The 27,467-nt window shown below is 39.0% G+C and overlaps 1 long non-coding RNA gene across 2 annotated transcripts in view; it reads left to right on the forward strand.

Annotated features, from left to right (window-relative positions):
- LOC147367093 (uncharacterized) overlaps window positions 1-27,467 on the forward strand; it is a 349,455-nt gene that overhangs the window by 85,950 nt on the left and 236,038 nt on the right. For both annotated transcript variants that reach the window (XR_015169171.1, XR_015169172.1), the window contains exon 2: window positions 19,164-19,225. This is a non-coding gene — a long non-coding RNA (uncharacterized LOC147367093). The remainder of the gene's footprint in view (window positions 1-19,163; window positions 19,226-27,467) is intronic.

Genomic DNA, 27,467 nt, shown 5'->3' on the forward strand with positions numbered 1-27,467 from the left:
AGTACATACACGTCCTAAAAAATGAAGTGGGTATCTATTGTAGGGTGGGTAGTGAGATTGGCAGGGCTAATTATATAGAGTAGTCAGGGAAAGCCTGTCCAAGGAGTGACTTAGGCTGAAGATTTAGAAGAAGAGATTTTCCAGGGCAAATGGGATTACAATCCCAAAATTCTGAAGTAGGATTTTGAAGTGAAAGTGAAAGTTGATCAGTCGTGTCCAACTCTTTGCAACGCCATTTACTATATGGTCCATGGAATTCTCCAGGCCAGAATACTGGAGTGGGTAGCCTTCAATTCTGACCCAGGAGTCTAACCGGGGTCTCCTGCATTGCAGGCAGATTCTTTACTAACTGAGCTATCAGGGAAGCCCTGATATTATATATATGATATATAAGATTTTAATATGTTGAAATAAAAAAGGAAGTCTGCCCAGCCATAGTGCAGAGATTAGTAGTAAGAATGATATGAAGGAAGACCCTGTACAATCTTAAAGATTGTGATTGGGAGTTTGGATTTTATTCTAACTATATTTGGAAGCCACTGGAATATTTTGAGTTGGGTATCAACATGATCTACTTTCTGTTTTTTCTGCCATTCTCTCTTACACTTTTAAAGGCACTTAACAGTCTGCTTTCCATGGGTTTTCTGAGTCAATATTTCAAGTAATGTGTTCTCTAGATAGTTCTTGTTTGTTCAAATAGCCCCATTCCATGAAGTGGTAGTAATAATATTATTACTGTTTTTTAATTGCATAACTGCCCCAATATTTTATATTTACTGTCAAATGAATTGTGATACTATAAACATCTCATAAAGTAAAGTTAAATTGATTCCATTATATTAGAATTTGCACACACACAGACCATGAGGCACATTCAGCCCATTGACATCTTTTATTTTTTTTTCATTTGGGATTTTACAAATTGGGAAACTTAACATAAATATCCAGAGTAATGGGAAAATATAGTATATACACAAACAAGAAAGGTATATACACAAATAAGCTCATATTTGGAAAATAACGTTAGAGAAAGAACTTAAGAAGGGACTTAATCAGATTAAAAGACAAAGATGGTGGGGAAGCAGGTTTACAAAGCCAAAGAGGAAAGCCTGGTGACCAACATTCAGTGTGTATGGCTTGCAGTATTTGGGAAATTGTCATATTACATACAGCTTGTTGTTGTTCAGTTGCTAAGTTGTGTCTGACTCTTTAAGACCCCATGGACTGCAGCATGCCAGTCTCCTCTGTCCTCTACCATCTCGTGGAGTTTACTAAAATTCATATCCATTGAGACAGTGATGCTATGTAACCATTTCATCCTCTGCTGCCCCCATTTCTTTTTGCTTTCAGTCTTTCCCAGCATCAGGGTCTTTACCAATGAGTCAGCTCTTCATATCAGGTGGCCAAAGTATGGGAGTTTCAATATCAGTACTTCCAATGACTATTCTGGGTTGATTTCCTAACTGACCAATTTGATCTCCTTGCAGTCCAAGGGACTCTCAAGAGATTTCTCCGGCACCACAGTTGGAAAGCGTCAATTCTTTGGTGCTCAGCCTTGTATATGGTCCAACAATAACATCCATACATGACTACTGGAAAAACAGCTTTGACTGTATGGACCTTTATTGTCAAAGTAGTGTCTTTGCTTTTTAATATACTGTCTAGGTTTGTCATAATTTTCCTTCCAAGGAGCTAACATCTTTTAATTTCATGGCTGCAGTCACCATCTGCAGTGATTTTGGAGCCTAAGAAAATAAAATCTGTCACTGCTTCCAATTTTTACATAGAGCTAAAGGGATCTAATACATATTATGAACCCATATTGTAGGAGTTCAAGTTTCATATCTAGTGCTTTTTAGATACATGATGTTTGACAAGGTACTTAATCTTTCTCTGTTTCCATTTTCTTCTCTGTAAAATGGGGATAATAAACTCCTTTTTCATAGGGCTGCGATGAGTATTTTTTAAAATCAGTTTTTGTTTTTATTTTATTTATAGTTGACTTACAACTTCCGTTCCCTGACAGCTCAGTTGGTAAAGAATCCGCCTGCAATGCAGGAGATCCCGATTCGATTCCTGGATTGGAAAGATCTGCTGGAGAAGGGACAGACTACCCACTCCAGTATTCTTGGGCTTCCCTTGTGGCTCAGCTGATAAAGAATCTGCCTGCAGTGTGGGAGACCTGGGTTTGATCCTCGGGTTGGGAAGATCCCCTGGAGAAAGGAAAGGCTACCCACTCTAGTATTAGTCCATGGGGTCACAAAGAGTTGGATACTTTCACTTTTGATTCACAATGTTGTGTTAGTTTCTGCTGTCCAGTTCAGTTCAGTTGCTCAGTCATGTCCGACTCTTTGTGACCCCATGGACTGCAGCACGCAAGGCTTCCCTATTCATCGCCAACTCCTGGAGCTTGCACAAACTCACATCCGTAGAGTCAGTAATGCCATCCACCCATCTCATCCTCTGTCATCCCCTTCTGCTGCTGCCTTAAATCCTTCCCAGCATCAGGGTCTTTTCCAGTGTGTCAGCTCTTTGCATCAGGTGGCCAAAGTATTGGAGTTTCAATTTCAGCATTCCTCCTTCCAATGAATATTCAGAACTGATTTCCTTTAGGATGGACTCTCAAGAGTCTTCTCCAACACCACAGTTCCAGTAGTCATGTATGGTTGTGAGAGCTGGCCTGTAAAGAAAGTTGAGCACTGAAGAAATAATGCTTTTGAACTGTGGTATTGGAGTTTCTGCTGTACAGTAAAGTAAATCGGTTATACATAAATATATCTACTTAAAAGTTTCTATTCCTATATAGGTCATTACTCAGTATTGAGTATTGTGCTGTACAGTAAGTTCTCATTAGTTATCTTTCTTATATATGATCATGTGTATATGTCAGTTTTAGTCTCCCAATTTATCCTTCCCTCTTTTCTCCCTTGGTAACCAAAAGTTTGTTTTCTACATCTGTAAACTCAGTTTCTGTTTCATAAATAGGTTCATATATGTTGTTATTCAGTTGCTAAGTCTTTGCGACCCCCATGGGCTATAGCATGCCAAGCTCCTTGTCCTTCACTGTCTCTGGGAGTTTGCTCAAACTCATTTCCACTGAGTCCCTGATGCCATCCAACCTAGATATCCTCTGTCACCCGCTTCTCCTCCTGCCTTCAATTTTTCTCAGTATCAGTGTCTTTTCCAATGAGTTGGCTCTTCAGATCCGAAGGCCAAAGTATTGTAGCCTCAGCTTCAACATCAGTCCTTCCAATGAATATTCAGGATTAATTTCTTTTAGGATTGACTGTTTTTATCTCTTTGCTGTCCAAAGGATTCTCAAGAGTCTTCTTCAACACCACAATTTGAAAGCATCAATTCTTCGGCGCTGAGCCTTCTTGATGGTCCAACTCTCACATCCATAGGTGACTACTGGAAAAACCATAGCTTTAACTATACAGACATTTGTTGGCAAAGTGATGTCTCTGCTTTTTAATATGCTGTCTAGGTTTGTCATATCTTTTCTTCTAAGGAGCAAGCATATTTAATTTCATGGCTGCAGTCACCATCTGCAGTGATTTTGGAGCCCAAGTAAATAAAGTCTGCCACTATTTCCACTTTTTCTCCATCTATCTGTCATGAAGTGATGGGATCAGATTCCATGATCTTCATTTTTTGAATGTTGAGTTTTAAGTTAGTTTTTTCACTCTCTTCTTTCACCCTCATCAGGATGCTCTTTAGTTCCTCTTCACTTTCGGCCATTAGAGAGTTATCTGCATATCTGAGGTTGTTGATATTTCTCCTGGCAATCTTGATTTCAGCTTCTGATTAATCCAGCCTGGCATTTCACATGATGTACTATGCATAGAAGTTAAATTAGTAGGGTAACAATATACAGCCTTGCTGTACTCCTTTCCCAATTTGAACCAAGGAGTTGTTCCTTGTCCAGTTCTAACTGTTGCTTCTTGATCTGCATACAGTTTCTCAAGAGGCAGGTAAGGTGGTCTGGTATTTCCATCTCTTTAAGGATTTTCCATAGTTTGTTGTGATCCATACAGTCAAAGACTTTAGCACAGTCCGTGAAGCAGAAATAGATGTTTTTCTGGAATTCCCTTGCTTTCTCTATGATCCAGTTGATTTTTGCAGTTTGATCTCTGGTTCCTCTGGTTCTAAATCCAGCTTGTACATCTGGAACTTCTTGGTTCACATGGTATCAAAGCCTACTCTGAGGGATTTTGAGCATTACCTTGCTTAGCATGTGAAATGAGTGCAGTTGTGCGGTAGTTTGAACATTTTTTAGCACTGACTTTCTTTGGAATTGGGATGAATACTGACCTTTTGCAGTCCTATGGTTATTGCTGAGTTTTCCAAATTTGCTGGCATATTGGGTGCAGCACTTTCACAGCATCATCTTTTAGGATTTGAAATAGCTCAGCTGGAATTCTATCACCCCAACTAGCTTTGTTTGTACTAATGCTTCCTAAAAGGCCCACTTGACTTTACACTCATTTTTTAATTTTAATTTAATTTTTTTGTGACTCCTTTTAAAACATTTTTTTACTTTTTTTAAAAAATGGAGTACAGTTGCTTTACAATGTTGTGTTAGTTTCTGCTGTATAAAAATCAGCTATATGTATACATATATCTTCTCCCTCTTGTGCCTCCCTCCCTGCCCACCCCTCTAAGTCATCACAGAGCACTGAGCTGAGCTCCCTGTGCTACATAACAGCTTCCCACTAGTTATCTATTTAACACGTGGTAGTGTATATATGTCAGTGCTAGTCTCTCAGTTCATCCCACCCTCTCCTCCCCTTTTCCCCTTGTCTACAATTCCATTCTCTAAATCTGCATCTGTATTCCTGTCCTGAAAATAGGTTCATCAGTACTGTTTTTTCTAGATTCCCTATATATCCATAATATACTATACTTGTTTTTTTTCTTACTTACTTCTCTCTGTAGGACTCTAGGTTCATCCACATCACTGCAAATGACCCAATTTAATTCCTTCTTATAGCTGAGTAATATTTCATTGTATGCATGTGTCACTCTTCTTTATCCATTCCTCTGTTGATGGACTTTTAGGTTGCTTCCATGTCCTTGCTATTGTAAATAGCACTGCTATGAACACTGAGGTGCATGTATCTTTTTGAATCATGGTTTTCACTGGATATTCAAGTGTGGGACTGCAGGGTCCTATGGTAGCACTTTTTAGTTTTCAGAGGAACCTCTATACTGTTCTCCATAATGGCTGGACCAATTTACATTCCCACCAGCAGTGTGTGAGTGTTCTTTTGTTATGAGGCTAAAGTTACTAACACATATGAAGCACTTATAATAATTCCTGTTACTCAGTAACATTTAGTAAGTATTCCCTTGTAGGTCAGTTGGTAAAGAATCTGCCTACAATGCAGGAGACCTGGGTTCGATTCCTGGGTCAGGAAGATCCCCTGGAGAAGGAAATGGCAACCCACTCCAGTATTCTTGCCTGGAGAATCCCATGGACAGAGGAGCCTGGCAGGCTACAGTCCACGGGGTTGCAAGAGTCGGACACGACTTAGCGACTGAACCATCGCTGCCGCTGCCAAGCTATTGTTACTATCATCTTCACTTTATAAATGAAAAAACTTGACATACTCAAACAACTAATTGATATCATAGAAGTTACCCAGAAGTTCTCCGGGAGAAAGAAATGGCAACCCACTTCAGTATTCTTGCCTGGGGAAGCCAAGGGACAGAGGAGCCTGGCAGGCTACAGTTCATGGGATTGCAAGAGACAGGCATGACTTAATGATGGCTTTCTTTCTTTTTACCCAGAAAGTTAATGGAAGAGTCAGATCCTGAGACCAAGTCTCTTATGAATCTCTTCTGGGGATAAGTGTTTCAGGAATAATTTGAATAGTTTATCTTGAGTAAATTTTTAAAAATAATTTACCTCTGTTAAGCCCCAAAGTTTATCTAAATCAGCAGTTCTCATTTTTGTTTAAATTTCAAGATGCTTTAACATTCTTAAAAATTATGGAAGGCTCCAAAAGAACTTTTATTTATGTAGGTTATATCTATTAGTATTTACTATATTAGAAATTAAAGTAAGATACCTTATTCATTAATTCATTTTAAAAACCAAAAATAAACCAATTACAAACTATCATAAATAACATATTTTTTATGAAAAATAACTATTATAAAAAACAAAAGTATTTAGTGAGAAAGTGAAATTATTTTACATTTTTGCAAACCTTTAATGTCTAGCACAGTGACAGCTGGATTCTCATATCTGCTTATGCATTCAATCTGTTGTGATATTACTCTGGAAAACTCCAATGTACATGCAGTTCCTTGTTTATATGAAAGTTGTTTTTACTTGACTGACTCTCTTATAATCTCAGGGACCCCCAGAGGTCCTGAGAACCACTGATTGAGGTGAAAATGGAGATTTTAGATGGAAAAGATACAAAGCCTTCCCAAGTCCCAAATCTTAATTTAGAGGTAGAAACTTAGTGGCCAAGAGCAAACTTTCCCAGGAAACAGTAAAATCAAACACTTGTTGCCTTGCATACTCTAGGTATATATCTTTAAAACAAATGCCCACTGCCACCCCAAAATATTCATTGAATTATAAAATATTGTCTCTCTAACCCCACTCCCTCAAACTATATGTCCAAAAGACAATAAGAGAGAATCAGAGACGAAAGGCAATGAAGAATATTTTAGAAAATGGAGCAATTAAAGATATTCAGGAAATTTATAACAAAGAAAAAAATCCATCATAAGGATTCTTAGTAACAAGTGGAAAGAAATACAGAATCCAGAAGATAGGAGGAAAGATGAAGAATATGAACGGTGATGGTTTTTTATTTTTGGTACTAACACTGACTGAAAGAACAGTACCTGCTAGAGGAAAATTTTTTAGAAGAGGATTTCAAAAATATAAAATATTTGTAATGTTTCATAGAGAAAACCTAAACAGAGATGTCACTGAGGGCTAATAAGGTGATGAACTTGATGAATACAATAAAAAAAATTCTTGGTCTTTATGCGCACTAAATCAACAGAGGTGTTTCACATTCAATAAAGAGAGAAGACAGATTATTAATTAACTGAAGAGTAAATTCTTACTACAGAGATAGACATAAGCTCAGTAGACTATACTGTTTTTTTCTATAGCTTTGATGATGACTTTGTCAAGTAAGTTTTTATTTTGTTTTATTTTCAGGCTATATGTTGTTTCCTCACTATTTCCTCTCTACTCCATATAGTATCAGTTCAGTCACTGAGTTATGTCCAACTATTTGAGACCATATGGACTGCAACACACTAAGCTCCCTGTCCATCCCCAACTCCTGGAGCATGCTCAAACTCATGTCCATCAGGTCAGTGATGCCATCCACCCATCTCAACCTCTGTTGCCCCTTCTCCTCCTGCCTTCAATCTTTCCCAGCATCAGGGTCTTTTCTAATGAGTCAGTTCTGCACATCAGGTGGCCAAAGTATTGGAGCTTCAGCTTTAGCATCAGCCTTTCCAATGAATATTCAGGATTAATTTCCTTTAGGATTGACTGGTTTGACTCCTTGCAGTCCAAGCAGTCTTCTCCAGCACCACAGTCTTCTCAAGCACAAGCTTCACAGTCTTCAGCTTAGCACAAGCTGTCTTCTCCTGCACCACAGTTCAAACGCATCAATTCTTCAGTGCTCAGCTTTCTTTATAGTCCAGCTCTCACATCCATACATGACTACTGGAAAAACCGTAGCTTTGACTAGATGTAATTTGTTGGCCAAGTAATGTCTCTGCTTTTTAATATGCTGTCTAGGTTTGTCATAGCTTTTTTTCCCAGGAGCAAGCATCTTTTAATTTCATGGCTGCAGTCATCATCTGCAGTGATTTGGGAGCCCAAGAAAATAAAGTCTCTCACTGTTTGCATTGTTACCCCATTTATTTGCCATGGAGTGATGGGACTGTCTGCCATGATCTTCGTTTTTTTAACGTTGAGTTTTAAGCCAGCTTTTTCACTCTCCTCTTTCACTTTCATCAAAGAGGCTCTTTAGTTTCTCTTTGCTTTTTGCCATAAGGGTGGTGTCATCTGCATATCTGAGGTTATTGATATTTCTCCCTGCAATCTTGCTTCCAGCTTGTGCTTCATCCAGCCCAGCATTTCTCATGAGGTACTCTGCATATAGGTTAAATAAGCAGGATGACAATATACAGCCTTGATGTACTCCTTTCCCAATGTGGAACCAGTCCATTGTTTCATGACCTGATCTAACTGTTGCTACTTGACCTGTGTACAGATTTCTCAGAAGTCAGGTAAGGTAGTCTGGTATTCCCGTCTCTTTAAGGTTTTCCTACAGTCTCTTGTGATCCACACACTCAAAGGCTTTGGTGTAGTCAATGAAGCAGAAGTGGATGTTTTTCTGGAACTCTTGCTTTTTCTATGATCCAGTGGATATTGGCAATTTGATGTCTGGTTCCTCTGCCTTTCCTAAATCCAGCTTGAACATCTGGAAGTTCTTGGATCATTTTCTGTTGAAGCCTCGCTTTGCTAGCACGTGAGATGAGTGCAGCTGTGCAGTGGTTTGAGCATTCTTTGGCATTGCCCTCCTTTGGGATTGGAATGAAAACTGACCTCTCCAGTCCTGTGGTCATTGCTGAGTTTTCCAAATTTGCTGGCATGTTGAATGCAGCACTTTCACAGCATCATCTTTCAGGATTTGAAATAGCTCAGATGGAATTCCATCACCTCCACTACCTTTGCTTGTAGTGATGCTTCCTAAGGCCCACTTGACTTTCATTCCAGGATGTCTGGTTCTAGGTGAGTGAATACACCATCATGCTTATCTGGGTCATTAAGATCTTTTTTGTAAAGTTTGTCTGTGTATTCTTACCACCTCTTCTTAATATCTTCTGCTTCTGTTAGGTCCATACCATTTCTGTCCTTTATTGTGCCCATCTTTGCATGCAATGTTCCCTTAGTATCTCTGATTTCCTTGAAGTGATCTCTAGTCTTTCCCATTCTATTGTTTTCCTCTATTTCTTTGCATTGATCACTGAGGAGGGCTTTCTTATCTCTCCTTGTTATTCTTTGGCACTCTGCATTCAAATGGATATATCTTTCTTTTTGTCCTTTGCCTTTTTCTTCTCTTCTTTTCTCAGAAGTAAAGCCTCCTCAGACAACTGTTTTGCCTTTTTGCATTTGTTTTTCTTTGCATTTGTTTTGATCGCTGCCTCCTGTACAATGTCACGAACCTCCATCCATAGTTCTTCAGGCACTCTGTCTATCAGATCTAATCCCTTGAACCTGTCTGTCACTGCCACTGTATAATTGTAAGGGATTTGATTTAGGTCATACCTGGATGTTCTAGTAGTTTTCCCTACTTTATTCAGTTTAAGTCTGAATTTGGCAATAAGGAGTTCATGATCTGAGTTCAAGTCAGCTCCCAGTGTTGTTTTTGCTGACTGTATAGAGTTTCTCCATCTTTGGCTGCAAAGACTATAATCAATCTGATTTTGGTATTGACCATCTGATAATGTCCATGTGTAGAGTCATCTCTTGTGTTGTTGAAAGAGGGTGTTTGCTGTGACCAGTGCGTTCTCTTGGCAATATTCTATTAGCCTTTGCCCTGCTTCATTTTGTACTCCAAGGGTAAACTTGCCTGTTACTCCAAGTATCTCTTGACTTCCTACTTTTGCATTTGAGTCCCCTATATTGAAAAGGACATCTGTTTTTGGTGTTAGTTCTAGAAGTTCTTGTAGGTCTTCATAGAACTGTTAAACTTCAGCTTCTTCAGCATTAGTGGTTGGAGCATAGACTTGGATTACTGTGATATTGAATGGTTTGCCTTGGATACAATCTGAGATCATTCTGTCATTTTTGAGATTGCACCCAAGTACTGCATTTTAGACTCTTTTGTTGAATATGAGGGCTACTCCATTTCTTTAAGGAATTCTTGCCCATAGTAGTAGGTATAATGGTCATGTGAATTAAATTTGCCAATTCCAATCCACTTTAGTTCACTGATTCCTAAAATATCGATATTCACTCTTGCTATCTCCCGTTTGACCACTTCCAATTTACCTTGATTTGTGGACTTAACATTGCAGGTTCCTGTGCAATATTGTTCTTTACAGCATCAGACTTTATTTCCATCACCAGTCACATCTGCAATTAGGTGTTGTTTTTGCTTTGGCTCTGTCTCTTCATTCTTTCTGGAGTTATCTTTCTACTCTTCTCCAGTAACATATTAGGCACCTACCTACCTGGGGAGTTCATCTTTCAGTGTCATTTCTTTTTGCCTTTTTATAGTGTTCATGGGGTTCTCAAGGCAGGAATACTGAAGTGGTTTGCCATTTCCTTCTCCACTGGACCATGTTTTGTCAGAGCTCTCCACCATGACCTATCCATATTGGGTGGCCCTTCATGGCACGGCTTATTGTTTCATTGAGTTACAGAAGACTGTGATCCATGTGCTTAGTTTGGTTAGTTTTCTGTGATTATGGTTTCCACTCTCTGCCCTCTGATAGATAAGGATAAGAGGCTTGTGGAAGCTTCCTGAATTGAGCACCATTTAACATTAATAATGCTCAATTTTACCTACTCGTATTATTGACATAGTGTTCCACGTTTCATCTGTCATAGATAGATATATTCCTATTTGGGCCTCTGGGCCAAATTAACTCTACGTACTAAAATTTGTCGTGTGCTGTTCAATTTTTCTTTTATTTATTAGATCATTATTAATTTAATGAACCTGGCCCTACATGGTGCTATAGGTGTGGAAGAATTCCTACAGTATTGATGAACATTTTTTTTTGTTATTTGAGTGCTGCACAAGCTATTCTGCAGCCAGAATTCTTGGTGGCCAAATATAAAGCCTTCTAATTAGAAGTATGTGATGCTATAATGAAAACATTATCGAACCAGCTGTACTGTGTATACAGATTTTCTGTTTTTATTCATGTGTGTGCATCTATTACAAACATAACACAAATAGAATATAAAAATAAGTTGACACTCACAGCCAAACCTGTTAAATTTAGTTCAGCAAATTGTATGAAACCCTCCATCTGTTTGCTACATTATCCTCACAATGATAATAGGCAAGGCAGATTTGCTAGCTGAGTTTTATAGAGAGAACGGCTTGTTCGGAAAATATATAAGCTCCCCTAAATGGAACCAAACCAAACAGCATTATTTTCTTTTCTGAGGCCTTGAGTGTTTATGTTGTGATATTACATTTACACAGATGTTATTGTTGATCTGTTGTGCCAAAGGATGACTTTGAAGCTCTTTATCAATAATTATTGCTTTGGCCAATATGTATGTACCAAAAGAGCAAACAAGTACGAGGAACAGTTGATTTCTTTAGTGATGGTCATGAGCTGAATTCTGCCTTTTGTATCTTTTTTCTATGGTTTGCTCTTGGCATTGCAAATACAACATTTATGTTTTCAGATAGAAGAGGGCCACAAAGGTCTTTATCATGTAATATTTTGTAAAGGGAATAATATTCATATTGTAGGGTTGTTGAGGATTGCATGAGACAAGAAGTGCCTAACATCAATGCTAACTTCATAGACAATGAAGAACTTTGCTCATTCTCCTAGCACCCACATCTCTTTTAGTGGTAATTAGAAATTGTTGGGGATGTTTCAGAAATCCCATGACCCGTCTTTCTAGACCTGTGACTATAGTTTTCTGAAAAGCAAACTTAGTTCTAAGACATCTCTCATGATAATTTTAAAAACCTTTTTCGTTTTAAATGCACAAAAATTAGCTAGCTGCTATTACGTGTGAAGCATCTGTGTTTTGACTATATAGGGGCCAAAGATAAATGAATCATACAACCTATACAGGTTCAAATGTTTACTCGGAGCACCCTTTTATTCCATAAAAACAAATTTTCCTTTCAGTTCTTGAATATTTTGATTATTTGCTTACAGAAACCTTAACACCTGTCAGGAAATCATAGCTACATGTCACACATCTATCACTATTCATTATTTTAATCATTTTAAAATTTATTACTATTAGTTTTTTTTTTTTTTTTACATAAACAGGATTGAGGCATTTCAAGAAATAAGAACTATGTAGAACCAAACAGATTTCATTGTACTCTGCTGCTGCTGCTGCTAAGTCGCTTCAGTCGTGTCCAATTCTGTGCGACCCCATAGACGGCAGCCCACCAGACTCCCCCGTCCCTGGGATTCTCCAGGCAAGAACACTGGAGTGGGTTGCCATTTCCTTCTCCAATGCGTGAAAGTGAAAAGTGAAAGTGAAGTCGCTCAGTCGTGTCTGACTCTTAGCGACCCCATGGACTACAAGCTACCAGGCTCCTCCATCCATGGGATTTTCCAGGCAGAAGTACTGGAGTGGGGTGCCATTGCCTTCTCCGTCATTGTACTCTATATTCGTACTAAACCAGTTTTCCCCAGTTCTCCAGGTATTAGGGTCATATTTCCCTTTTGCACTGAAATTCTAGTAGTAAACCTCACTATCACACCCATTATAACCAGAGGAATGCATCCATCACAAATCTGGGAATTCCTGGGTAACATGTGCATGCTCTTCAAATTGCATTCTGGGAGGTGTTTGCTGTCTTAAACTCTGTTCTGGTTTTCTCAAGTCACATTTGGAGATCTTGTGGCAAGCTTCTCCAAGCTGCTGTTACCTTCCTTTCCTCTTCTGTTCCACATGTGAACACAGACATTCATCTAACTCTCTGTAGTACAATTATAATTAGATTCCCTTTAAGAAAGCCTTTTGAATTATTAGGTAGAATTGTTTAGCATTTGGCTTTTTCAACCTACATGCTCCTTTTTTTTTTTTTAATGATTTATTTATTTAACTGGAGGATAATTACTTTACAATATTGAGGTGGTTTTTGCCATACGTTGACTTGAATCAGCCACAAGTGCACATGTGTCCCCCTATCCTGAAGCCTCCTCCCAGCTGCCTCCCCACCCAGTCTCTCTGGGTTGTCCCAGAACACCAGCTTTGAGTGCCCTGCTTAATGCATTGAACTTGCGCTGGTCATCTGTTTTCTATATGGCAATATACATGTTTCAATGCTAATCTCGTAAACCATCCCACCCTCACCTTTTCCCACATAATTCAAAAGTCTGTGTCTTTAAATCTGTGTCTCTTTTGCTATCTTGCATATAGGGTCATTGTTACCGTCTTTCTAAATTGCACATATATATGTTAATATACTGTATTGGTGCTTCTCTTTCTGACTTACTTCACTCTGTATAATAGGCTCCAGTTTCATCCACCTCATTAGAACTGACTCAAATGCATTGTTTTTTTATAGTTGAGTTATATTCCATTGTGTATATGTACCACAACTTCCTTATCCATTCATCTGCTGATGGATATCTAGGTTGCTTCCATGTTCTAGCTATTGTAAACAGTGCTGTAATGAACATTGGGGTACATATGTCTCTTTCAATTCTGGTTTCCTTGATATGCATGCCCAGCAATAGGACTGCTGGGTTGTAAGAAGAGAAGTGAAAAGCAAAGGAGAAAAGGAGAGATATACCCATTTGAAAGCAGGGTTCCAAAGAATAGCAAGGAGAGATAAGAAAGCCTTCCTCAGTGATCAGTGCAAAGAAATAGAGGAAAACAATAGAATGGGAAAAACTAGGGATCACTTGAAGAAAATTAGAGAAACCAAGGGAACATTTCATACAAAGATGGGCTCAATAAAGGACATAAATGGTATGGACCTAACAGAAGCAGAAGATATTAAGAAGAGGTGGCAAGAATACACAGAAGAACTGTACAAAAAAACCTTCATGACCCAGATAATCATGATGGTGTGATCACTCACCTAGAGCCAGACATCCTGCAATGTGAAGTCAAGTGTGCCATAGAAAGCATCACTATGAACAAAGCTAGTGGAGGTGATGAAATTCCAGTTGAGCTATTTCAAATCCTAAAAGATGATGCTGTGAAAGTGTTGTACTCAGTATGCCAGCAAATTTGGAAAACTCAGCAGTGGCCACAGGACTGGAGAAGTTCACTGTTCATTCCAATCCTAAAGAAAGACAATGCCAACGAATGCCCAAACTACCGCATAATTGCACTCATCTCACATGCTAGTAAAGTAATGCTCAAAATTCTCCAAGCCAGGCTTTAGCAATACATGAACCGTGAACTTCCAGATGTTCAAACTGGTTTTAGAAAAGGCAGAGGAACCAGAGATCAAATTTCAAGCATCCATTGGATCATCGAAAAAGCAAGAGAGTTCCAGAAAAACATCTATTTCTGCTTTATTGACTACGCTAAAGCCTTTGACTGTGTGGATTACAATAAACTGTGGAAAATTCTTAAAGAGATGGGAATACCAGACCACCTGAGCTGCCTCTTGAGAAATCTGTATGCAGGTCAGGAAGCAACAGTTAAAACTGGACATGGAACAACAGACTGGTTCCAAATAGGAAAAGAAGTATGTCAAGGCTGTATATTGTCACCCTGCTTATTTAACTTATATGCAGAGTACATCATGACAAACACTGGGCTGGATGAAGCAGAGGCTGGAATCAAGATTGCCAGGAGAAATATCAATAACCTCAAATATGCAGATGTCCACCCTTATGGCAGAAAGTGAAGAGGAACTAAAGAGCCTTTTGATGAACATGAAAGAGGAGAGTAAAAAAGTTGGCTTAAAGCTCAACATTCAGAAAACTAAGATCATGGCATCCAGTCCCATCACTTCATGACAGATAGATGGGGAAACAGTGGAAACAGTGGCAGACTTTATTTTCTTGGGCTCCAAAATTATTGCAGATGGTGACTGCAGCCATGAAATTAAATATGCTTGCTCCTTGGAAGAAATGTTATGACCAACCTAGATAGCATATTAAAAAGCAGATACATTACTTTGTCCACAAAGGTCCATCTAGTCAAAGCTATGGTTTTTCCAGTAGTTATGTATGGATGTGGGTTGGACTATAAAGAAAGCTGAGCACTGAAGAATTGATGCTTTTAAACTGTGGTGTTGGATAAGACTCTTGAGAGTCCCTTAGACTGCAAGGAGATCCAACTAGTCCATCCTAAACGAGATCCGTCCTGAGTGTTCCTTGGAAGGACTGATGTTGAAGCTGAAACTCCAATACTTTGGCCATTTGATGCGTTGAACCGACTCATTGGAAAAGACCCTGATGCTGGGAAAGATTGAAGGTAGGAGGAGAAGCGGAGGACAGAGCATGAGATTGTTGGATGGCATCAGCAACTCAATGGACATGAGTTTGGGTAAGTTCCGGGAGTTGGTGATGGACAGGGAGGCCGGGAGTGCTGCAGTCCATGGGGTTGCAAAGAGTCAGACACGACTGAATGACTGAACTGAACTGATGGCAGTTCTGGTTCCAATTTTTTTAAGGAATCTCCACACACTGTTCTCCCTAGTGGCTGTACTAGTTTCCATTCCCACCAACAGTGTAAGAGGGTTCCCTTTTCTCCCCATCCTCTCCAGTATTTATTGTTTGTAGACTTTTTGATGGTGGCCATTCTGACTGGCCTGATATAGTACCTCATTGTGATTTTTGATTTGCATTTCTCTGATAATGAGTCATGTTGAGCATCTTTTCATGTGTTTATTAGCCATCTGTATGTTTTCTTTGGAGAAATGTCTGTTTAGGTCTTTGGCCCACTTTTTGATTGGCTCTCTCATTTTTCTGGTATTGAGCTGCATGAGCTGCTTATGTATTTTGGAGATTAATTCTTTGTCAATTGTTTTGTTTGCTATTTTTTTCTCCATTCTAAAGGCTTCCTTTCACCTTGCTTATAGCTTCCTTCATTGTGCAATAGCTTTTAAGTTTAATTAGGTTTATTTTTGTTTTTATTTCCATTACTTTGGGAGGTGGGTCATAGAGAATCTTACTTGATTTATCACAGAGAGTGTTCTGCCTATGTTTTCCTCTAAGAGTTTCATAGATTCTAGTCTTACATTTAGAGCTTTAATCCATTTTGAGTTTATTTATGTGTATGGTGTTAGAAAATGTTCTCAGTTCAGTTCAGTCGCTCAGTCGTGTCCGACTCTTTGCAACCCCATGAATCGCAGCATGCCAGGCTTCCCTGTCCATCACCAACTCCCAGAGTTCACTCAGACTCACGTGTCAACCTACCTAATTCTGAAAAGCAGGACTTACAACCTCAGATACCTTTGGAATCTGTTAAATATTAATGTATGGGATGAAGTAGATATAAGAAAGAGTATGTAGTTCTCAATTTTTCTTGAAATATATGAGTGGACTTCCTAGGGTTTCTCTCATTATTCAGCCTTTGATAGAATAAGGTATAAGAAATATTCATCTTAATTGTGAAGACAATGTCATCTGATACATATAACAACTAAAGATAGGACTGTGGTGAATGGAGAGTACGTACTTCATTGTGGAGAGCTTGGTGACTCAGCTTCAGTTGATTATACGAGGAGAAAGCATGGTGCCACTATTTCCTACTCTTCCAACATTTTGAGAGGTATCAGAAATTTACATTTCGATGTGATAATTACTTATTCAAATACTGTTGCTTTTTAATTTGCCAAAATCCAAGATCTTAAAAATGATAGGAGAGTCAGTGGTATATATTTTAGTTAAACATGTCTGCAGGGCAGATCTGACTTAAGGCAGCTATCTTGGAACCACTGTTGAAAAGAATTTGGGGCCTCACCTTTGCAAAACCAAGAGGCCAAAAGGTCAATGAAAGGTTTTGTTTTTTGCCAAACTGTCTACCCATAAATAGTGTTTCCATTCTCCTTTGGAGCAACAGGAACAAAGAGCTGTAACATTATCATAGCATTATGTCCCTGGTACATCGACAAGATGAAGATTTTAGGGAAGAATGGTTGTTTACCTGAAAGTGTTTAATTTGGTGATAGAAATCAGTATGGAAAGGACGTGAGGGGGCTGAAATCAGAGAGATTTAGGCTTAAACCCAGCTTGGACATTGATGTGTAACTTGGTATAAAAGTCAAACTCTGTGCTTCATCTTTCTTGTTTGTTAAATGGGGGTAACAAAATATACCTTACAAGTTATAATAAGGCCAGATAATCTTTACAAATGACTGATGCATAGTAAGCATTAAAAATATCATTTCCCTCCTTTCCACCTCCGACTTTCTTTAAATTCATGATCACCTTTACCTTAATTCTAATGCCAGAACTCTTAAGTTTGTTTTGTTTCTGTGTAGGTTTTGCAAATGTGTTCAAATGGGATGGCTATCTTAACAAGTTCCAGTAAATTATTAGTTTCATCAATTGGCAGACTTCCTGGTCTCTTGCCAGGATCAGTTATGGCACTTGCCCAGTACACTATCATATTTCGAGTACTGAGTTAATCCATCTCACTGTGCTCACTGGTTGCCTAATGGCTGGTCCTGCTGTTATAGTCTTAGCAACCTTATTCTGCATCCAGAGCAGCCAGGTAGCTCCTTCACCAAATATACATTTAATTGTTTTTATAGTTGCATGTATTTCTCCCTTACATCTCCATTTGAATCATTCTTGTGGAATTTTGGGCAGAAAAGCTATGATCTCTTTTTCTTTTTGCTTGTCATTATTCATCTATATGAGTCAGTACAAAGCAGTCTGGAGAAGGCACAGGTTGGGTATCAGAAACTCTGTGTTCTAGTAGCAGAAGGTCTGACATTAGCTGTATACCATTAGGCAAGTCACCTGATTCTTGGGTGTTTGGTTATCTCTTTTGTAACTGAGAGTTAATAGCTTTTGCCCTGCATATCTCTTTGAGTTGCCATGAGATAATAGACATCAGGAATTTCACTGTACAAATATAATGTGATTGAAAAAATAAAGGTAATCTTTTTAGACTTGCAAGGAATAGAGCTTAAAAAAATAAAGAAGGCTGAGTGCCAAAGAATTGATGCTTTCTAACTGTGGTGCTGGAGAAGACTCTGGAGAGTCCCTTGGACTGCAAGGAGATCAAACCAGTCAATCCTAAAGGAAATCAACCCTGAATATTCATTGGAGGGACTTATGCTGTAGCTGAACGCTCTGATACTTTGGCTACTTGGTGCAAAGAGCTGACTTATTGGGAAAGACCTTGATACTAAGAAAGATAAAGGGCAGAGTAGAAGGAAGCAACAGTGGATGAAATGGTTGGATGTCATCACCACCTCGATGGACATGAGTTTGAGCAAACTCTCGGAGATTGTGAAGGACAGGGAAGCCTGGCATGCTGCAGTCCATGGGGTTGCAAACAGTTGGACATGACTTAGTGACTGAACAGCAACAACTAAACAGTAACAACAAAAAATAAAGATCATAATTTTAGATTTTTAAGGAATAGAATGAAGTTCTCAGAATTTGGGAAACAATCACTTGAGGAGCTTCAAAAACTCCCCATAGCCAAACATAGCTGATGATAAGCCATTAAACCAGGCCCTGAGGTTGGCACCAGGCATTGATATATTTTTCACACTCCCCAGGTTATCTAATGTGCAGCCAAATTTAAGAACTAGTGCTTTAGCATCTTGCTCTTACAGTGTGGTCCCTGGACCAATAGTTACCAACACTGTCTGAGAACTTGTTAAGATTGCAGAATGTCAGTTCCACTCTAAACCAGAGTTATTCATGAACATTTTAAAATTTGATAAGCAGTAATTTAGAGGTTATTTCATCTTTTATTTCACAGTTGAGGAAATCTAGAGATAGAGATTTACAGAGGATTACAATTCTAGATTGTGAAGCCAGAACTAGAATTCAGCTTTCTTGAATTCTAGGCATGTACACATTATCCCACATTCTGGATGTGGATGAACATTATTCTCCATATAGAAAAAAAGGTGTGGGTAAAATTGTCATTAGGTACACTCTAACTCTACTTTGAGTGTTTTTCAGATGTGGTTAATAGATTTGCTATGATCCATCTTACCTTCCCAGACCCCTTCACCTTTGAGAAAAATATTCATGAGATGGAGAAACTGACTGAAATTGCACTTAGATTGCTTTGAATATTTTGGGAGAGAGTGGAGTAGTTGGCAATTTGTGCTTATTATTGAGTTTCTTACTAAAATCTCCCAACCCAAAAACATAGATTCTAGTACTAATATTTATAAAATAAGACTTCTCTGTTTATCATTAACTGATTGATTAGTCTTAAAATACAATGCCATAGGATAAGGATACTAATATGCAGCATGTTTAATAAACTTTTTTTTTTCTTTTTTTAGTTACTAACTTGAAGCTTTTGCAAAGAAAGAAAACCTAGGAATTTGAGGATGCAGATGGTTCTGTAAGTAGATGACTGAAGGCAGAGTTTTTGCTGGTCTCTATGCTCAACTTATCTAGTCAGAGTATAAAGGAAGCTGGAGAGAAAATGCGGGTTGGGTTGTTGTTGAATTGTCCAATCGGACACCACATGGTTATAGCGGATGCATGCCATGCACACTGAGATGTGCTATATTAAATTTCCTGGAGCACTACGTGTTGGAGACAAGCAGTATGTTGGGCTCATCAGGCTTCTTAGGAATATGTACCTAGCTCTCTCCTCTCTGCGCCCGCTGTGCCACTGATTATACTGTAAGTAATGGCAGCTTTGCCCTGGGAGGTTATGGATATGCTACAGATGGGGGCAACCCATCTGTGAAGGTGTGTAAATTTCAAATTGCTAGTTGCAGTTCCTTGCAAGAGGGCCATGGGGAGCAGAAGGGAGAGAACCCCAGTGGGAGTGACACCCAGAGCCACAATAATTTTGGACGATTAACCTCCTGTTTTCACATCAGTTATTATGTATGTTTCCAGGATCATAGACAAAATGATTGCTTTGCTGTATGGAAAATCTGGCTCTGTAAAACTATCTAATCTTCCTCACATGATATCATAATACCTCTGGTAGCACTATTTGTAGCTAAAACTTACCTCTCTTCCTCTGACTTCCTGGTTTTTTCCTCTATTTGATGTCCCGTCCTTTCATTCATTAATTGCCAAGGGACATCAGCCTAAAGGGAGGTTGGAGAGTAGTATGATAGCAGTAGTATGAAGGCCTCAGAGCTTCTTGTCTCCCTGGTAAGAAATGTGCGTGTGCATGTGCTTGTGTATCTGCCTGGGAGAGGATTCCTAGACCCCAAGAATGGCATTATAAGAGCTAACATGCACTTAGAAAACTCTAATCAAATGAATGTAAGGATTGAGGCAAGTAATTTAAATGAGTGACTGGGCCAAGAGTAAACAGTAATAGGGTCCGTGGTGGCGTAGACAGCTCCTAGTCTATCTTAGCAAGCCACCAGCCAGCTCCACCAGCTTTTGCTTTAGGGAGTTACAACCCAGTGCTGTGAGATCGTATCATTTTTAAAGAGAAGCTGAAAATTCTGATTCCATGTGATACTTTCTGTATCTGAATGTTCTTAATTAACTGAAGTTTCTTTTTAACACTACGGATGCCAAAACCATGCAGGGTAAAAACCATGTCTGGGGGCTGGACTGGGCCTGTGCGGCAGCAGTTGGCAAACTTGATTTAGTCTGATGTTCCTATGTCATAGAAGAAATGCCATGTCTGAGATCGTGGCATTGGTGAGGTGTAGGGCTGAGAAAAGAGTGCAAGTCAGGAGGTTTTCTATTCCTCTCACCTTCTAACATACCTGCAGGAGGATTTACGTTCTGGTCACAGCGAAGTCAGGGTTGTGTTTACAGATATTGCTCCAGCCCTTAATGAGCTTACAGTCTAATGAAGTGACAAACAAATAATTATATTCCCTGGTGTATGTGCAACAAACAAGTAGCTACAGGATGCAGAGGCAACACCAGTAGGAACAAGTATGTTTTGTCAGAAGCAGCAGTGATATGGGGTGGAGAGTCAGGGATGGCTCTCCAGACAAGGTGATGCTTGAGTTGGGCATTTACAGCTAAATATTTTAATAAGTTATAGTGGTTGGTTGGTTTGTTTGCTTGCTTCTTTTACATCGGTTAAGCAGCTGGTTTATTACTGTGATTCTGATGAATTTTTGGAGGTAAAAATCAACAATAATTTTTTTATATTGGGTTTTTGATAAAGGAATAAGACAAGAATTAATTCCATTTTATAAATGAGATAGAATTTAGCTCTGGCCAAGTTCAAAAAACATATCATAAGAAGCCTAAAAGAAATGAATTTTCTGTGTAATAGAGATGAATTTATTTCATGTCATGGTTTCATTTGGGTGTGTGTGTATGGATGTTTGTGTATGGTGAGGTGGCAACAGAGTAAGAATGCTGGAAGAAAGAACCAGATGGATGAGTTGGCCTCTAGACCAATTTATTATGTTGGCTATTCACCTTCCATTTCCCTGTGTTAATGGAGGTAAAGAGTCTGGTGGCAAACCTCAAAAGTGAACAAATGAAATTATTTGTATTGGCATTGGGTGTGAGTGTGTGTAATGGTTTAGAAAATTATAAAACAAATAAAGAGACCATTTAGTCAATATTCAACATGGGAGGAATAGGAAAGCTGTGCATTTCATCAACTCTGTTAAATGACCTCTCTCTACTTCCTTCTCCCACATAGCAGTATCTCTTAGGTAGGCACAAATCAGGCATATAAAGGGAACTGGTTTATCTCTCTCAGTTTGCTTTTTGGCTTTTTTTCAAGCCTTGGAAGAGTTAAGGTAACTAAATAGCTTAGTGTAGTGGAGGAAATTTCTAGCCTTCTTTTCCAGTTCCTGTTAGGACATAGCCTACAGTTGGAAGGGAGAGAGACTACCAGTTCATTCAGTCTACCATACTTTTATTTAACACCTGACATGTACAAAGCATTGAACTTAAATTCTGGGGAATACACATATAAAAATGACACAGGCAGATATGCAACTAATTACATTGTGGTTGGACTGTAACAAAATAGACCCAGACCAGGCCAGTTGGGAATCATAGGAAATCTAGTAATTTTATGTCCTTAAAACATGTGTTTAAAAAATATTTTTAAAAACATTTATTTAGCTGAGAGAGGATTATTACCAGCCAGAATTTTTTTGCTGTTGTTCAAGTGTATCATCAACTTTGATGAGCAAGATCAATTTAAGTGTTATCATGGTACCACTTTATTCCAGTGTAAACCCCCTTTATGGATTATTGTTTTGGGCCACCACTCAACTGGTCCAGCCCTTTATTCTGCTTTCCAGAGAAAAGTGGGGCTTATAGATAGAGGGGAGGGAGACAGAGGAGGGAAAGACTAATTTTAACTGGGGACTGAACCAGGCCTCAAACAATGAACAAAGTTTCTAAAAGCAGGGAAATTCAGGGCCAGGGCAGAAGGGGTCTGTCAGGAAGAGAGGGCAGCAGGGGCAAAGGCTGACCCTATGAAACAAAGGTGCTAATACCACAAATTGAAAGCAAGGTTTAGGTAGTCTCTTGCTGACTGCAAGGATTGCCCTGATGAAATGTTTCTGGCAGATTCGAAGGTTTTATTTCTCATGATAAAATTCTACTCATGAAGAGAAAAAAATTGAAGCTGAGATGAAGTGGGTGAGGGCAAGGCTGGAGTGTTTCTCTAATTGGTGGTGATGGTCATTTCCTTTAGGATATGCCTGTTCTTAAGCATAAGCAGTCTGGGCCAGCTTCCAGATTACCCCAGCTGCCCTTCACCTTGCTTTTCTTAAAAGCTTCTCTCGAAAGGATGTGACATTTGTTGGCTCTCTGTTACTCTTTTTTTCATATTTCTGGTTTAGGAAGTGACACATCTTGATATTACTGAGTTTATCTTTTATGACAAGTATACTAATTGGACCAATTTATGAAGTTAATGAAAGGGTGGAGAAAGTACCAGGCTGAGGGCCTAGAAGAAGTGAGATGTCTGTTGGTTCTGCTTGAAGCAGAGTCTTTTCTTATGAGAAACCCCCAGGGACATTAGAGGAGTTCAGCTCTCTAGGCTTAAAAAATGCCTGGACCTTTGGAAATGCAGGCTTAAGAAGATCTGCCAGACCAGTATGCAAGATGGGAGACATTACTCACGTAATTATAACCCCATGTTAGCTTTTGGCCTTCACCTTTAGGAACAAGGGCTTCTCTGGTAGCTCAGTTAGTAAACAATCTGCCTGTAATGCAGGAGACCCTGGTTCAATTCCTGGGTCGGGAAGATCCTCTGGAGAAGGGATAGGCTACCCATGCCAGTATTTGAGGCTCCCTTGTGGCTTAGCTGTTAAAGAATACGCCTGCTTGCGGGAGACCTCGGTTCAATTCCTGGTTTGGGAAGATCCCCTGGAGAAGGGAAATGCTACACACTCCAGTATTCTGACCTGAAGAATTCCATGGACTATACAGTCCATGGGAGAAGGCAATGACACCCCACTCCAGTACTCTTGCCTGGAAACTCCCATGGACAGAGGAGCCTGGTGGGCTGCAGTCCATGGGGTTGTGAAGAGTCAGACACGACTGAGCGACTTCACTTTCATTTTTCACTTTCATGCATTGGAGAAGAAAATGGCAACCCACTCCAGTGTTCTTGCCTGGAGAATCCCAGGGACTGTGGAACCTCATGGGCTGCCGTCTATGGGGTCGCACAGAGTCGGACACGACTGAAGTGACTTAGCAGCATACAGTCCATGGGGTCAGAAAGAGTCAGACATGACTGAGCGACTTTCACTTTAGGAACAAACACATATTGTAATGTTTCTTGGTGAAGCATTAAGACAGCTACAGTTTTACCCTTACACTGTGGCCACAGGTACAACACAGACATAGTAACTCAGGGTTTTTAGAGAAGAGAGCATTTAGGGAGGAGAATATTTAGAGAGTGGTGTTACATGGAGTGTTACGCTAGCAAAGTAATGCTCAAAATACTCCAAACCAGGCTTCAACAGTACGTGAACCATGAACTTCCAGATGTTCAAGCTGGACTGAAAAGGCAGAGGAACTAGAGATCAAATTGCCAACATCCGATGGATCATCAAAAAAGCAAGAGAGTTCCAGAAAAACATTTACTTCTGCTTCATTGACTATGCCAAAGCCTTGACTGTGTGGATCATAACAAACTGTGGAAAATTCTGAAAGAGATGGGAATTCCAGACCACCTTACCTGCCTTCTGAGAAATCTGTATGCAGGTCAAGAATCAACAGTTAGAACCGGACACGGAACAACAAACTGGTTGCAAATTGGGAAAAGAGTACGTCAAGGCTGCATATTTTCACCCTGCTGATTTAACTTCTATGTAGAGTACATCATGTGAAATGCTGGGCTGGATGAAGCACAAGCTGCCATCAAGATTGGTGGGAGAAATATCAATAACTCCATATATGCAGATGACACCACCCTTATGGCAGAAAGTGAAGAACTGAAGAGCTTCTTGAAAGTTGGCTTAAAACTCAACATTCAGAAAACTAAGATCATGGCATTCGGTCCCATCACTTCGTGGCAAATAGATGGGGAAACAGTGAAAAAAGTGACAGACTTTATTTTCTTGGGCTCCAAAATTACTGCAGATGGTGACTGCAGCCATGAAATTAAATATGCTTGCTCCTTGGAAGAAATGTTATGACTAACCTAGGCAGCATATTAAAAAGCAGAGACATTACTTTGCCAACAAAGGTCCATCTAGTCAAAGCTATGGTTTTTCCAGTAGTCATGTATGGATGTGAGAATGGGACTATAAAGAAAGCTGAGCACCGAAGAATTGATGCTTTTGAACTGTGGTGTTGGAGAAGAAGAAGACTCTTGAGAGTCCTTTGGACTGCAAGGAGATCCAGCCAGTCCATTCTAAAGGAAATCAGTCCTGAGTATTCATTGGAAGGACTGATGCTGAAGCTGAAACTCCAATACTTTAGCCACCTGATGTGAAGAACCTGACTCATTGGAAAAGACCCTGGTGCTGGGAAAGATTGAAGGCAGGAGAAGAAGCGGATGAAGGAGGATGAGATGGTTGGATGGCATCACTGACGCAATGGACATGAGTTTGATTAAGCTCCAGGAGTTGGTGATGGACAGGGAAGCCTGGAGTGCTGCAGTCCATGAAGTTGTAAAGAGTTGTACATGACCGTGTGACTGAATTGAACTGTTACATGGGGAGGTTTTTTTGGTCACCTAATTTTCGATCATTTTTGATGTTTTCTTGGCTCAGTATTTTTTCCAAAGGGTATTCTGTAAAATGATAAATGGATCGCAGCCATTCTGACTGGTGTGAAATGGTACCTCATAGTGGTCTTGATTTGCATTTCTCTGATAATGAGTGATGTTGAGCATCTTTTCATGTGTTTGTTAGCCATCTGTATGTCTTCTTTGGAGAAATGTCTATTTAGTTCTTTGGCCCATTTTTTGATTGGGTCGTTTATTTTTCTGGAGTTGAGCTGGAGGAGTTGCTTGTATATTTTTGAGATTAGTTGTTTGTCAGTTGCTTCATTTGCTATTATTTTCTCCCATTCTGAAGGCTGTCTTTTCACCTTGCTGATAGTTTCCTTTGATGTGCAGAAGCTTTTAAGGTTAATTAGGTCCCATTTGTTTATTTTTGCTTTTATTTCCGATATTCTGGGAGGTGGGTCATAGAGGATCCTGCTGTTATGTATGTCAGAGAGTGTTTTGCCTAAAAAATAAAAAAAACTCTGGTCAAATGGATTTGGGAAATGTTTGGATTAAAACAGTTAAACAGATTTAAAGAAAATAAAGTACAGAGCTTATCTAAGCTTTAAATATGATAATGTGCTTTTTGAGTTTATAAGAAGAGTATGTGGTACTCTTTGTTTCCTCTTGTATAGTAAACCAAGATCCATTGGACACAACATGCAAAGTATTGCTCTAGATCTTAATTTGCATATTTTCTTAGAGAAGCTAACCGGCTGCTAAACTGCAGTTTTGCATTATGAAAATTGACAATGAGAGCACTTGGGATCGTGTAAAGACAAACTGAAATTTTGCCACCCTTAAAGTGCTAAGCAAATGTTAGTTACTAGTAGTCTATAAAATTTATATCTTGAAAGTAGAACATTTTAGAATTATTATTCAATGCAATAAAGTCCCAATGGTATTTCCACTATTTTATTGATTTCAAAAAACAAAAAAAGTGAGAATGGAGTTTAGAGAATACGAATGGAAGTTTGAGTACCACGTCACAATATTGTTATTTTTTTCATAAAGTTAATAAAGAGGGTACTCTTTAAGTGTTTCAAGATAAGGTCTATTTAATATAGGAGAATAATAATGCCTTTCAGGGGCTGGAAACAATTTATAGATATTAAATCTTAGTATGTTTTAACAACAGAATTTTAAGGAACCAGAAAAACTAAGAAGTTCAGGTATTATCATACAATCACATTCACTCATCATACATCACAAGATGCATCAGTATAAACTGAAGGAATGTGACATAACTGGACAACAAAAAAAAGAGAAATAAAACAGAAATAAAATAAAACTTATTATCTCCTTGATGATTAGTATTCCGTGGTGGCTCAGAGCTCAAAGTGTCTGCCCACAATGTGGGAGACCCAGGTTCGATCCCTGGGTTGGGAAGATCCCCTGGAGAAGGAAATGGCAACTCACTCCAGTACTCTTGCCTGGAGAATCCCATGGAGGGAGGAGCCTGGTAGGCTACATGGGGTTGCATGTAGTGACCATGGGGTTGCAAAGAGTTGGACACGACTGAGCAACTTCACTATCACTATGGTATGTTTAAGCTATTTTAGATTGGGGAGTGGATCTCACATCATCTTGGAGTGTTCTTCAAGAACCTTTAAAAGAGCTAAGCAATTTCTATTAAAATAAATTACAGATTTGGTTCCATGTCTTAATTCCTGGAAAAGCATGGTTTAAATTAGATTACCATTAAGTGGTTCATACCTAGTTGGCAATGAGATTTTTAATGATTTAGTGTCAACATAAGAGCATTTGTTACCTGAATGAAACTCCACAGTGGTCAGTCTTTGGGCAACTCAGTGAGGAATCCATTCAGACTAATTCACTTAAAGAAAGAAAAAGAATCTCAAGAAGATAAATTCTTTACTATTTTTGAATAAGTAAGAAAAAGGAGCTAAGTATCAAACATCCCTTCCTGATACTAGGCAACAAAGCTGATTGTTACCAAATTAAGGCATTTAAGATACAGTTAATGGTAGTCTTTGCCTATAAGTGTGAACTTCCGAGGCCTTTGGATATATTATTTTCCAAGAACATAGATAACTTTTTCTGGAGCCACTCTCTTTTATCCAGGCCTTTTAATATTAGGCTAGGGTAATGCTTATATTTTATTCATCTTTGTTTGTAATGCTAATATGCTCCCATGTCATTGCACTGGCATCATGGTGCTGCTATGTGTAAAATAGAATAACTCAGCTTTTAGAATCAACTAGGTCCTCACTGGGCTATTTTCTGCATTCTGGGGATACTATAATGAAATTAGACAATTAGGAAATTAATATTGTCCGAGCTGCATCATACATATGCTAGCCTCTAGTGACATGTGTTTATTTAAATTTGAATATAAATTAATTAAAATTTAAAAATTCAGTTGCTCCCTCTCACTGGCTAAATTTTAAATGATCAGTTGTCACATGTAACTGGTTTCTACTGTATTTGGACA

The sequence above is a fragment of the Bos grunniens genome, chromosome 8 (genome assembly GCF_055505025.1).
Source record: "Bos grunniens cultivar Pamir isolate PY7600 chromosome 8, Bosgru_T2T1.0, whole genome shotgun sequence".
In the NCBI taxonomy this organism is placed as follows: domain Eukaryota; kingdom Metazoa; phylum Chordata; class Mammalia; order Artiodactyla; family Bovidae; genus Bos; species Bos grunniens.